We start from the raw sequence: 12,583 nt of genomic DNA on the forward strand, positions 1-12,583 counted from the left end.
CTTCCTCTCCAAGTGGATATTGACTCTTTCAAGCCATGACTCCCTATCGACATTGATCTCTTGCTCCAATGAAGTGAAATCCACCCTCCTCCTTTGGGCAACTTGGCGATTCTCCTGAATGTTTTGCAACTCCATAATCACCTGTTGGTCCTCAAGCTACTTATTCCTCTACTCCAGGTAATGTATATTCCATTGGGCTCTATCCAAGTTGGTAGACAAGGCATCAATTTCCACCTGCTGCTCCTTAATGATTTCTCTAAGATTTGTGCTTTGCGGGCCCATATCAGTATCATCACCCTCAATGAGAATGAAATCAGTCTCCTGCTTACTTGATGGTCCTTCCTCCTACAGTGGCCTCTTGCCTCGGTCCTGAACCTGCTGTGCTGATGATGGAAGCGAGGCCTCTTCCACCCCGGGTGGAGATAACACTCGCTTTGCTGCTGCAAACAACCGTCCAGTGCCCTTCTGATAGGTGATGAACACCAGCACACTAGTTGTCTCATGGTCCTCATGCTGATAAGAAGGTCCACCTGTCTCATATAAAGCCTCTGAAGGTCCCTGTGAAGCTCTAAAAAACTCACGAGAGATGAAGTCCTCCCAAGTGATGCCCTGTAATCCAAGCTGATGAATGACCACAATTTTGATGAGAGCAAAATGGTAAATACTGTTAAACTGTTGCTGAGGAGTCTTGTGCTGCACAAGGGTGGTCAACTTCTCTATGTTTCGGCACATGAAGTAAGGAATGTTCATCATCCGTACTCAGGTAAAATGCATCAGCAGCCTGATTTGATAAGCGTATAAGCGGGAGAACCGGCCCTCACAACTGAAATACTTCATGATCAATTACATTAAAGGAGCATATTCATCTTTGAGGTACCGAAAAGGAAACACTCTCTTGAGCTATCTCAAGAAGCCGGGCTTAATGTACGGTTCATAATGCTGCCCGTCAATCTTCTGCCTCTTGTTCCATGGCTCTCCAATGTTGGGAATACCGGTTGCTAGTGAAATGGATTCTTGTGTTAATGTGAAAGTGACACTAGCTAAAGTGGCTTGATCACCACGTAAATGCAGCACAAAAAAACGAGCCAAGTCATGATGAAACTGAATGCTAGAAACCTTCTCACAAAATTCATAACATGACTAATGTTGGAAACAAGAGATGGCAAGGGGGCAGGCCTGTAATTCAGCAAGAGTGGTTGGTTCTTCTCTGATATGTTTGCCACCTCTATGAGGCCTCCTGGGTGCATGTCCCTCTGTGGGTTAGTCACTTTGGGTCTCCTCTTCATAATCATATGAAGGATCAGATGCCATGGCTGCTGGTGGATAAACTGCCTTGGAGAAGTAGGTGCTGATATGTTAAACTGTCTTGAACTGTTTTTGGTGATGTGTTTGACCTCTGCCACCAAGGGAAAACAGTGAAATGAGGGACTATGGAGGGGAATTTAGGGAAATAGGGAATTAGGGACTATTGGGGTAGGGTTAGTTAAGGGAACGGGGATTTAGAGTGTAGTTTGGGACTTTAAGTATGAGACTAGGGTTTGGTGCATTTGGGATTTTGGGAAAGGGAACTTGGGATAGGGGATTAGTGAATTTAGGGGGTAGGAGAACTTAGGGAATAAGGAAATCAATGGACAAATGGGATAAGGGAATGATGGAGGAATGATAGACTTGGTAGCAAAACATTTAATAAAAACCCTAGCACTGTTGCTTTGGAAATTTTGAAGAAGTAGGGTTTGATTTCTTTAAACAAGCACCATGAAACAAACACCACAAAACAAGCATCAAACTTGGATAGAAAACAGTATTATAGGTTCTACCTACTTGTATCAAGACAAATTCGTGTGTCTTGGGCGATTGGAGGAAGTTCTAGCAGTTTTCGGGCCCTCTGGATGTGTGCGCCGCGCATCCAACCCAATGCACCGCGCCCAGTGTATGCGCCGCACCTGTGTCGTTTTTCACTGCGAAATGCGGCCCAATGCGCCGCGCCTCCTGCCCAGTGCGCCGCGCTGGTCAACTTGGAGCGATTTTCACCCAAAATTCTCACTTGCTCACCACAACCACTTTGCTTTGTTTTCTCTTTGCCTTGGAGTGCAAATGAGCTTTAAACATTTGGAGAAATGATTTATACATGGAGCTTTTCAATTTTAATTTTGCCAAACCCACTTTCATAATGTTTTGCAAATGACTTTATTTTCAAACTCTGTTTTTGGACTTTTTCACTTCATTTGAGCTTTGTGATGAACTAAATGACCTGAGCTTTGCTTGTTTTGTAGGTGCTAGAACTACTGGGGCTAAGGAAAGAAACCAGGGTTGCAGATGGAGTGATATGCAATGAAGAAAACAAAATTTCATGATTTTTGAACAATAAAAGCTAAATACTCTGACACATTTTCTAACACTTGATGATGAATTTTATTGATGCTGGAACTTCCTCATGGCCTGCTGGTTGTTATTGGACATTTTGAAACATTTTTTGACAAAACCCTAATGAAACCCTAGACCTAATTGAAATTGAAACCCTAAAGACAACCTTTGCAATCTTAAGATAAAAAGAAGACTGTATATGCCTTTTTAATGAACAAACATGAGCCAGCAGGTAGATAACATGAGGGAAACTGTAGGAATGCCACTACTGTCAAATGATCCATGCGCCTAATGTAATGCAAATGACTAGGTGGGACACCTAATATGAAATGCAACAAGAGGATTTGATCTCTGACGGAGGGATGAAAATACTGACTCTAACATTGGCACCAACTCTAAAGTGTTGCTTTTCCTCAATGAGGGGCACTTCTTTGAGCTTGAAAGATTATCCATGTTCAACTCTTTCTGAGGTCTTTACTTGGATTTTAATTCCTTCATATTTGTTTCTCAAATAAAATCATTATTCTTCCCATTGCAAACAAAACAATAGAGTGCCATGATTTTATGTCTTTTTTTGGTGACTTTGAAGTGTTTCTTGCTTAATTACCATGCATTTGACTTCGTAGTTAGAGTGATTTCCAACACTAACATAGATGAAAAATGTTTCTCCCAAATATATTGCACCAAACTCCGGTGGGAGCACCAAGAGGAAGAAGATGCCCATTTCTTCTAGGAGGCTCTTTAGTTTGCATTTCCTCTTGTAGCTCTTCTTCTCTTTGGATTCATCATCTTCTGCGAGAAGTGATGAAAGGGAATAAGTAATTAAAATAAAAATAATTTCGTTACTTCTTGATAAGAGGGAAATGTATAATTCATTCAATTTTAATATAAAGTAATAATAATAAAAAATAATGAAAAACTTACACATGGTGTGTGTGTGTGTGTGTGTCTATATATATATATATATATATATATATATAGAGAGAGAGAGAGAGAGAGAGAGAGAGAGAGAGATACATCTTAACCACAAATTTATCAAGCAACACTAAAAGAGGTTAAATCTCTTGATATGTAATCCTTTTTTCAAGTTATTCATTCTAAAAAGAGGTTTATATATCAAGAGATTTGATCGCTCTTGGCACTTGGTAGATATGTGGTTAAGATGGATCTTTTTAGAATTTCATTGACATATTTTGATGACTAAAAATAAATTAATTTAATTTGAAAATGAAAAAAGTTGTGGTGTTATGTGTCCTCCTCAGTGATATCAAACTTCATGCCCAAATTATTTAATGATAAAACTATTGTGACTTTCCTATGTTAAAATAAATATATAAGTTAATATTATATTAGCACAACCATATAAATTAAATGACTCGTAAATTTCCCTCGACATCAATTTATAATAAACATCAAGGTACTTATTTCATAATACATCTTATGTAGGGGTGGCATGAGAGGGAAGGGTGTTTTATGGCACTGAGTAAACCAAAGTAGTTGAGTATTCATGGAGCCTTGGTTGTATGGAAAACAATCTAGCTAAAGCTCGTGCTCTATTTCAAGGGATCCATGTAATAAAATAATATAAGGTCTCTTCCCTTACTATGCTAGGAAATTCTCTCCTTCTTATACAAAATTTAGTAATGGACCAATTCCAAAAGATAAGGCATTGGTACATCTCATGAAAAGAACCAAGGAGACAGTGAAAGGTATGGACTCAGTGTCATTCTTTGATGCGTTTCAAGAATTCAACAAGAAGGCAAAAAAGTGTACCAATGAAGGGTGGAACTTAGAGTTGGGTGATCTACTTGTCAATGAGCAACCCAAATTCTCCCAAATTCCCTAAGTTTTAGTCATGAAACATATTAAAAATAGAGTATTTCCTATGGTCACTCATCATAGGGAAAAAAAAAAAAAATCATATGAGGGGGCCTGGGATATGGGGCCTCCACATGAGGAATTAATTATGCGAATTGCAACGCCTAACATAAAACCCAAGCCAAAACCTAGAACATCACAAACTACATCAGACACAATTTCATGCATGAGAGTAATCCATTGTATAGAGAATATCCCAAAGGAGGCCTCGATCTAAGGGATTTTCATTAAGCCAAACGAAAGGAAATTATGAATAAGGGTAGAATTTGTGCGTACTTCCGGCGTGGGATTAATGTGTAGAGGACTCCACTACTACACACCGTACTGACATACAATAAATTAAGCAGGAGAATTACACATTTCGAAGGAAATTATGGGGATAATCAAGAAATCTACCAACAATAATCCAAGCATGGATGGAAAACTCTACCTCGATGTCACAACGATATGGGGGCAACCCTACATGAAAATTTAAAAAATAAAAAGAATTCCACACAAAGCTACTACGACGTGTTTGGGGGAGACAAGACTCTAAGTACGATTCAATGTGCCACCTTGCATCTAGTCAACATTCAAGTCCTAGTTATGGAGGATCTCACTCAAGCAACCCTTAGGTTTGAATTGCGCATAGGAGGGATGTTTGGTACAAATAATATGAGGGGTTCTCTCCTGCTTCTACACTTTAACTTACCTAGATCATTCAATTTTGTGTCATCAAGGAAACCCCCTATTGAGGGTCACACGATCAAAACTTGGATGAGTGTAAGCATGTTGCGACCTCTAATTTGTGGAAACATTTCTTGTGAAAATTCATTGCCAATGACAAGTCCAACAACTAGAGGTAAAGAAGGAAAGGTTCAGGGGTACACACAATGGAACTTTGAAGCTATGAATGAAAATGAAATCCAATTGGTGCACCAATTAACTAAAATAATAGATTCCATTAAAATTGATTTTATATCTTGGAATTTGAAGAACAATGAGATGATGGCAACAATTAGAACACATGGAAAAACAACCAAAAGTGGAGGTTTAAATTGCCAAATAGGATGATGAAATGGATGCATTTCGTCAACAAAATGAGGAATTGAAGTTGATAATCGAGGAGCTTAAGACACAAATAAATATTTTGGATGACTACCAGCTCACGTCAACCAATTCCATTGCTCCTTTGCTAGCTATGTCTTTTTATCTAAATGTACCTCTCAGATATGGGAAATTCCTCATTTTATTTCTAAATAAATGAACAATGGAATGTTAATTTTATTTTTTGGGGGGATGTTTTGCAATGTTTACACCTACAAAGCACCCTTTTTCCAAGTTATGTATGAAGTTTGTAGAAATCGTGATAGTTTGGATACTTTAATACAATATGATAGTAAAAATGAAAGCAAAGCATTGTACTTCCATGATCCAGACTTATGCAGGAATGAAAAAAGTACAAATATATACATAAACACAGAGATGCGTTAGATACAAAACTTCATTTCATTAATATCAAAGAACTGAAATATTCTTACATACAACTTGGGTGATGGTAGCTTATCTCTAAGAAGGGATGTGGTGGCCACATGCCTCTGAACTGTGTTATAATGAGGCTCAAAGGCCTATTTATTATTGAGAAACAATGGAAAACCCTAAACATCCAACAATATAACCCTAGGAGATGAAGCACTAAAACTATGGGCCTCGTTTGGGTAAATTGGTACATCAAATTCTTGGGGTCGTAACTTTGGCATACAATTTCCATTTGGCTATCTTAATACCTAATTTCGAAGATCTCGAAGAGGAGGCCAAAGAAAATTGGTAGACTAATTAAGGGTTTTCCCAGTCTCTCTGTTTTCCCTAAAACCATCTTTTAGTCCCTCAAAACAACTTTGGAACTTTAGGACCTACAAAACTGCCAAAAATATTAAGTTGTGCTACAATTAAGGAAATTGAAAAGAAGCAATAGTGGGGGTCCAAGTGGAAGGAATAGGTGGGTGGCCACCAATATCCACCTACATTAGTCCTCCCCACTTAGGAAGCAATGGTCCCCATTGCATTGAGTGCCTCCATGAGATGGGGAAATTTCTTCTCAACTTGGTCCCTAGTGAACTACTTGCCTTGGTGCAGGAGTTGGAAAACTTTGACAACTCGATACAATTGGATATTCTATTGGAAATTTCTCTTGATCTACGTGTCCATCATTTGATCAGTTGTGGTATGTTCCATGCAGTCTGGGTTTAACTCTGTTGGTGTGAGTTGTTCTACAATGTCTGATGTGTCTAGTAATGGTGGAAAGTATGGTTGAAGGCAAAGCTTGTAGTGGGGCCTAACAAGGCGCTCCTTCTGTAAATGTAACCAAACTTTTTCGCCCACCTGGAACTTGTGTGGCACCTGATGTTGATCATGACCCTACTTATACTTAGCATTTGATTTTTCCAATATGTCATGGACCTGCTAGAAGATGTGATGAATGCGCTCAATGAAGTTGTTAACCCTGTCAGCTTCGGATTGGACATGAGCAAAATCTGCCTGAGTAGCTGCATATGGTATTGCCACATCAATGGGACATAGTGTTTGGAATACCAACCCCACCTGAAAGGTGTTGTGGCCAATTGAGGTATGGAGAGCTTTGTTGTGGCTGTGTTGGACATAGGGAAGGATATCATCCCATGTGTGTGGATGCTTTCAGTTGTACATACACATAATGTGTATTATCATAATGTTGATGACCTCTGTTTGGCCATTAGTTTAGGGGTTGAAAGCTGTGGACTTAGTGAGCTTGGTATCCAACATTGACCAGATACTTGACCAAAATGTACTTAGGAACCTGCTGTCCCGATCTAAGATAATGGAATGTTGGGTCCCAAAGTATACCCACATTGATTCAAAGAAGAGCTCAGCAATGGATTTTGTTGTGATACTCTTCTTACAAGCCGCTAGAATGGCCATCTTAGAGAATTTTTCAATGACCACGGAAACATATTCGTTGCCATGCTTATGAGAAAGAAGGCCCGACATGTAATCCATGGAGATGGATTCCCAAGGTCGACTAGGAGTAGAAATAGGAGTGTATAGGCCTTGCTTCTTGATGGTTGGTTTGGAAATGGTGTAGGAATTACAGGATTTGATGTACTTCCCAACATCTTGTCGAAGGTTTGGCCAATAAAAATACTTCTGCAACACTACCACTATTTTATCTACCCTGAAATGTCCAGTGACCCGACTGTAGTGCGCCTCCCAAATCATCTTGGAACACTCACATGAAGGAAAACAAAGGTGTCCTAGGTGGCATAACAATGCATCCTGTAGGTGAAAATTTGGAACTTTATTACCTTCCAGGAGCGTCTGGTATGTGTTGTCAAATTCTGGATTGATCTTGTAAAAATGTGGCCACCCCGCAGAATCGTGCCCACAAGAGTTGAGCAAAGTGGTCAGCACCATGATCGACGATCCACTGAGGTAGTCTGCAACACTGTTGGTGCTTCCCTTCTTGTACTTAATTCTGAAATGGAACTATTGCAACTATGTGGACCATTTCTGATGGCGATTGTTATGAAAATTCCCCTGTGTATGTATGAATTGCAGGGTTGGTGGTCTCTGTGGATTATCATTTCCTTTCCCAAAATGTAATGCTTCTATTATTGGTAGGCCTGCACAATGAAATGCATCTCTTTTTCATAGGTGGGATACTTTCAGATTGTTTCTGAAAGCATCTCACTATGATATTCCACGAGATTCCCCTATTGAGTAAGAACTACACCAATAGCATAGTCGGAGGCATCTGTCTTGATCTCCAATGGTTGATGCAGGTTTTGTAATGTGAGCATTGGTGTAGAGAAGAGGCGATTCTTCAACTCGAAAAATGACTTATGTTGGGATTCAGACCAAAATAACTTTGCTTTCACTCCTCCCTTGGTGACTTGACTCAAAGGCCAAGTGATATGAGAGAACCCCAACACGAACCTGCAGTGGAAGTTGGCAAGACCCAAAAAGCTGCAGAGCTCTGTTAGAGTGGATGAGGCTGGCCAATCTTGAATGAATTGTATCTTGGTTGCGTCCACATGCACACACCACTCATCAATTGTGTATCCCATATATTGAACTTGGGTCATACCAAAAGTGCATTTGCCCAAATTGGCACACAACTTGTGTTGTCGCAAGGTTTGGAGGACCTGTTGAATATGGTGGAGGTGCTCTTCCAAACTCTGGCTGAAGATTAGAATGTGATCCAAATACACCACCATGGATGATCTAGTGAAGGGTCACAAGATGTCATCCATCAACCTCATGAAGGTTGTGGGGTCATTCGTCAACCCCAAAGGCATGACCAACCATTCTAAAAGGCCCTCCTTAGATTTAAAGGCAGTCTTCCACACATCGCAGGTTTCGATCAATACCTAGTGATAATTAGACTTCAAGTCAATCTTTTTGAAATATTTTCCCCCCTTGAGATGTTCCAAAATATCATCAATCCATGGGATTGGATACTTATTTTGGATAGTGACCTTGTTCAGTTCCCGATAGTTAATACAGAGTCTCCTGGTCCCCTCCTTCTTCTGTACCAACACGATTGAACTCCCACAAGACGATGAACTTGGCATGATGTGCCCTTTCTGTAACAACTCTTGAATCTGCCTCTTCATTTCATCGTTCTCCAGAACAGAGTGTCGATAGACCAGTCCATTGGGTAATGGAACACCCGAGGTCAAATCAATGGAGTGCTTGACCTGACAGTGTAGAGGTACCCCTGCGGGTGAGTTGAAGATGTCCCTGTACTCCTTCACAACTGTTTTATTGTTGTCGTGCGGAGGAGACCTGTCTAGAGGTTGTGGCCACAATATTCTTCTTTGCCTAAGGGTGAATCATAAGGAAAACAATTTTCCCGGTCCGGGAAATGATCTTACTACATTGCTTCACAGTGATAAAAGAAATGGCGGTAGGTGGTGTTACCTCCAATATCCTGCACAACTTATTTCCCAAATAATAATAACAATGTGAGGCCTTGACTCATACAAAACATGCCGCTTCCACAAGTATGGTTGCCCTAATAATACATCAAAAAATTCAAGAGGATAAAAATCACATAGTACCTCATTTATGAAGGGCTTGATGTTATAGGGAAGGTGACACTGTTGGTTGACGTGGAGATTTCGCCCCTGGTGAAGCCACCTGATGGTGTACAACAGCAGGTATGGTGTGGTTGGCAAGCCCAACCGCTCCACAACCTCTGCTGAAATGAGGTTATTTTGGCTCATACTGTTGATAATGAACTATAGCAGAGAACCCTTCACCCACATCTGTGAGTGGAAGATTCACCCCCCCCTCCTCTAGATCTTCAGGATCATCCTTCTAGATCTTGGTGGTGGAAATAGTGGCATTAGAATTTGCATCGATAATATTCTTCCCTTTGTCATTCCCCTTGTTGGTTTTTGACTCAGAGTCAGAACATGCATCTGATTCAGAAGCCTTCAACTTGGCCACTAGTGACTGCTTGGATCGACACTCACTTGTGTAGCGAGTGGGGCTCTTATGGAACTCACACCATTTCCCTGTGTCCTTATTTTTCTTCGTGGTGTTGTTCTTTGCTTGCATCTTCAGAGGGTTGTCTTGGGTCGCACTACCTTAGATTTATCCTTTGTTCTCCGGTTTGGGGGTGCATTTCCCTTGCTTTAGATTTGTAGATCCAAAGTCTCACTTCTTATGTCTAAATTTCTGCTTGATCTTGACAACGTATCGATAGGTGGTGCCAAGCGAGGAGATGTCTAGGAACTCCATCTCATCATGGATGTAATTTTGTAGTTAGCTGCAATAATTGAGTACTAAATTCTGCTCAAAATCCTTGATACCTATCTTTGTGGGAAGGGTATGGAAAACATTTGTGAACTCCGACACATATTGGTCCCTTCCTTGCCACATCATTGTCCACTTTATGCATTTATCTTCATGGCTCCCGACAGGGTAATATTGTTCCTTGATGGCGTCTAGGAAAGAATTCCAAGTGGGTGCGGCTGAAAATAGTGAGGATTCCCTCTCATCCTTTTGTTCATAATAGGTTTCCCACTAGTGCTTGACATGTGGGGCAACTTTGAGGAGTGAAAAAGTAATATTTTTTCGATTGGAAAAGTCATGAACTAAAAAATATCCTTCCAACAAATTTAACCATATATCTATGGTGTCTGCATCTATCTGAACTTCAAATATGGGAATTTCAAAGTTAACTTGTACCTTAAAAGGAGTGGCGCCTCCAGAGTGGTTGCTGGATGAAGATGTGCCGCTTGTGGGTAGCCGCCGAAGGATCTAGGAAAAATTATCCATCATCGCGTTCCTTTGTTGCTCGAGGGCTTCCTTGAGTAATATTTTGAAAGGATCTCCTTCCCCCTCGTCTTTCTTTTCTTCCACCATGGGAGACCATCAGGGTTTGCGAGGATGGTCTTGCAAAGGTTCAACCTGTTCGAGCCCTAACTCCTTATACTTGACCTCGTTGGAGACATGCAAAGAAAAACAGAGAAAGAGAACACCACTCTAATACCACTGGTCCAGAATTATGTAGGAACGCAAAAAAATACAAATATACACATAAACACAGAGATGCAACATACACAAAACTTCATTTCATTAATATCAAAGAAATGAAATATGCTTACATACATAAATGGAAATAAACTAGTTCGGGTGATGGTAGCTTATCTCTAAGAAGAGATGTGGCGGCTACATGCCTCTGAACTGTGTTATAATGAGGCTCAAAGACCTATTTATTATTGAGAAATAATGGAAAACCCTAAACATCCAAAAACCTAACCCTAGGAGATGAAGCGTCAAAACTATGGGCCCCGTTTGGGTAAATTGGTACATCAATTTCCTAGGGTCACAACTTTGGCATATGATCTCCATTTGGCTATCATAATATCTCATTTCGAAGATCTCGATGAGGAGGCCGAAAAAAAATCACAAACTAGTTTGAGAATTTTCCGGTCTCTTTGTTTTCCCTAAAAATGTCTTTTAGTCCCTCAAAACGATTCTAAAAGTTTAGGACCCTTAAAACTGCCAAAAATAGTAAGCTGTGCTACAATTAAGGAAACTAAAAAGAAACAACAATGGGAGTCCAAGTGGAATAGGCGGGTGGCCACCAATATCCACTTAGATCATCCTAAGGGAAACAATGAAAGCAAAACATTATACTCCCGGGCGAAAATGTTGCTTTCTCGATGAAAATTATAATACAAATATATTGTCATTTTGGTTAAAAAATAAAAAATACATTTAAGTTGTTAAAATTTAAAAATCATAAAAGTAACTGATTATAACTTTATTTTTAATTATTATTCTTATTATTAATTATAAAAATAGCTCATATATAAGTCAAATATTTTTTTAACATGGAGATTCTTAATTTGTGAATACACTTTGTTACGATACCATGGGCCAATATGATGGCTTATCAATACTACATGCCTAAAAGTCATAACTCTTTTCATATGGAACTTGTTCATATGGAAAATTTTAATTAATTAATTTAATTAAAAGAGCAAAAAATGCATAACTACTTTGGCGATAAATCTCAACATTTGATTTGTGTATACTATTAAAAACATGTTAGAATATTCCATTGAAGTTAAATCCTTATCATCCACATAGTAATTAGTAATAATTAAATTAAAATTCTCAAAGTCTTATTTCCAAATAAACATACGTATTAACATAACTAAAAATATTTTAGAGTATTTTATGAAAATTAAATCTCTATTATTCACACAATAATTATTAATAATTAAACTAAAATTCTGACCACCATATTTCATAAACATACCTATTAACATAATTATAAAATAGTTAAAAAAAATTATTAAAATTTAAAAGTTATTCATTTAACACAAGATATACATTAGGTTTTGTTTAACCAACATATCCCATGTCTCCGAAAAAAACAAAAAACGTTGAGAATTTCAAGTAAATAATCAATTTTAAAGTGATTACCCCTTTTAGGGGGATATTAGTTTTAATTTATCTTAATTACTCTAGAGAATTTTTAAACTCATAACTTTGAATTTTTTTCTTTCCCATAAGAATTAATTTCTAATTAGATATTAATTTTTAAATAGATATTATTTAACTTAAAATTATTAAATATTAAATTAAATTTTCTTTTCATTTTAGAGTAAAATTAGTATTTGTCTTGTTAAATGTAAGGAAGGTATTTAATTATGATGAGTTAAAGATATTTGGAAGATGTTAACTCTTTATTATTATGGATCACTAATGAGTCATTTAAGTGAGATCAACTTAAATTAATTGATAAAAGTTAATATTAAGTATTTTTATTATTAGATAACAATTAAATTATAATAAATTATAA

This window comes from Pinus tabuliformis, chromosome 9 (assembly GCF_031772625.1).
Source record: "Pinus tabuliformis cultivar Carrire ecotype Pingquan chromosome 9, CPIR1, whole genome shotgun sequence".
Classification (NCBI taxonomy): Eukaryota; Viridiplantae; Streptophyta; class Pinopsida; order Pinales; family Pinaceae; genus Pinus; species Pinus tabuliformis.